Source organism: Marmota monax, unplaced genomic scaffold, assembly GCF_021218885.2.
Source record: "Marmota monax isolate L192 unplaced genomic scaffold, Marmota_monax_Labrador192_F-V1.1 WCK01_AAM20220418_F8-fsc01679, whole genome shotgun sequence".
In the NCBI taxonomy this organism is placed as follows: Eukaryota; Metazoa; Chordata; class Mammalia; order Rodentia; family Sciuridae; genus Marmota; species Marmota monax.
Genome location: NW_026694239.1, coordinates 4,861 through 7,290, shown reverse-complemented (window position 1 = coordinate 7,290; position 2,430 = coordinate 4,861).

The window sequence follows — 2,430 nt, the reverse complement described above, 5'->3', positions numbered from 1 at the left end:
TGAGGCAGAACAGCATGGCAGAAGAGTGTGATAGAGGAAAGTGACTCAGGACATATCAATCTGGAAGCAGAGAGAGAGAGAGAGAGAGCTCCACTCGCCAGGTACAAAACATATACATGAAAGGCACAACTTCTGTGACCCACCTGCTCCATCCACAATCTACCCCACCTATTGTCACCACCAACTTGATTCATTCAAGTTGATCAATCATTGATTAGGTCAATGGCCTCATAACCCAATTATTTCAATTCTACACTTTCTTGCATTGTCTCACACATGGCATTTGGGGGGATACTTCATACCTAAATCATGTTAAATTCATATTTTAAAAGTAGGCATTTCACTGAGTTATCTTTCCATAAAAACTACTCAAGGGTGCTGTTGCCATTTATGTTCATTCTTAGCATGATTTGTGGAATCAGAACCTCGATGGTTTATTGTGGCTCAAAGCCTCGCCAGAGCAGAGCGCCCATCCTGCCGATGTGCCTGTCAGGCCTGTACAGGTGTAAGTCTTTTCCTTAACCACCAAGATGTACCTGGGCAGGTATGCAGCAGGGATGTGGGTTCAAGACACAGACACTGGGAGCTGGTGAGAGCAGGCAGGTGGCAGACCTCCAGCAAGCTTGTTTATTGCAGAAGAGGTCACAACTGATATAGGGCATCCTACAATCACACATAAGCAAGCAGGGTACCTAACATTTAGAAACCAATCATCTTACAATCAACATAACTGGACTATGAGGAAGCTCTAAAATCTGCCACAGAGTGGAAGGCTATCAGGAAGGGGTCCTTAAATTAAGGAAGATCAGACCCTATGGCTCTGCCTCTCAGTTGTCTAGCAACATTGACGCCAATCACTGAGGAAGTGGTTTTACCTCAAAGGCTCGCCAGAGCAGAGTGCCTCATCCTACAGGTGTGCCTGTCAGGCCTGTACAGGTGTAGGTCTTCCTAATGCCTTGAGCTGCTAGCTGCTGACTGCAAGCCAAGAGTTATTCCCACAGTTTATAAATTTGTTTCTGCATAGCATCATAGTAGAGAACATATAATTCATATCAATTTAAAAGTGATATCTACAGATATTAAGATAATGTTTATAGTGGCTTTTTTCTTAATTGGAATGTTTTATAAAAATTTGGCCATCTCAGCTACAGTGAAGAAACTGGCTTGGTGGGAAGAACAGGATCTCTGGAGTCGGAATTATATATGATTAATTCTTGGTTTCATTGTTAGGGAAGTTACTTTAATCCTTCTGAGTCCCTTCCCTTTTAAATAAAATAAAATTGATGCCATCAAAGAAAATTCTATGCTTGTTCAGTGTGAGTTTCCCTCCTGCTGATCCTGAAGGTTGGAAATGGAGGGACACAGTGAGGAAGAGCAATGTATTGAAGCTAAAAAAACACTATGCACAAGGTTGCATGGATGCCCCTGTGGTTGACATTGAAGTGGGCATTCAGGGCACAAGGTTCTCCATGAAAGCTAGCTTCCACCTGCATCATCATTCTAGAATAGTTTTTCTTTCTCTTGCAGAGGTCTTAGACTTCAAATAAACTTTTGTGAAGAATTTGTGTGGATGCTAATCCACAACAAGGGACGCTGGGGAGGGGAAGAATAGAAGTTTTTTGATTAGACAAAGGAGAAAAAAAGGAAGAGGGGTAGGAGAGGAATACAAAAGACAGTAGAATGTATCAAACATAACTTTCCCATCATTATATTCAAATACATGACCAGGGTAACTCTTTATCATGTATAACCAAAATAATAGGATCCTAATTAGAAGTTACACTTCATGTATGTATAATATGACAAAAATATATTCTACTGTCATGTATAGCTAAAAAGACCAAATTTAAAAAAAAATGTGAGACATCCAACATGGCGGTGGGCGCGGAGAGATCAAGTCTCTGACCTCTTCAGCTGCGCCAGCATAGGGAGTCTTAAACGGTCTAAATGCTGTTTGCTCAGGATCACTAGGCAAAGCTGAGCTAAGGTGGATCTGGGGTGAACAGTCTGTGCCTCTCAGAACACACACCAAGCCCTGATCGGCTGAATTCAGGCTCCCATTTGCCTGTGTCTCGCAGACAAACCACTGTGACTCAGTGCTAAACGATCCCGCTGAAACAACTTGTAGGCCCTTCTGAACCTACGGAGGTTAATACCAACCGAGCCTTCATAAGCAGTGGCCACAGGATTGAGACGGGGCTTGGGAGAGCCGGTCAAGACCCACCCGTTGCATCGTTCACCCAGCAAAGGGAACGAACTGTCGCCATTTGCATGGGATACCACCATGGCAGAGAACTGACATCACCAGAATGTGGCGGAGGAGATAACTTCATTGAAATCAGTGGCGGCAGGTGTGCACCCCCCTAGCCCTCCCTCTCCACACAGCGGGGAAACCTCAAGGGCCCCTCCCAGCTCTCCCTTGAGTGAAAT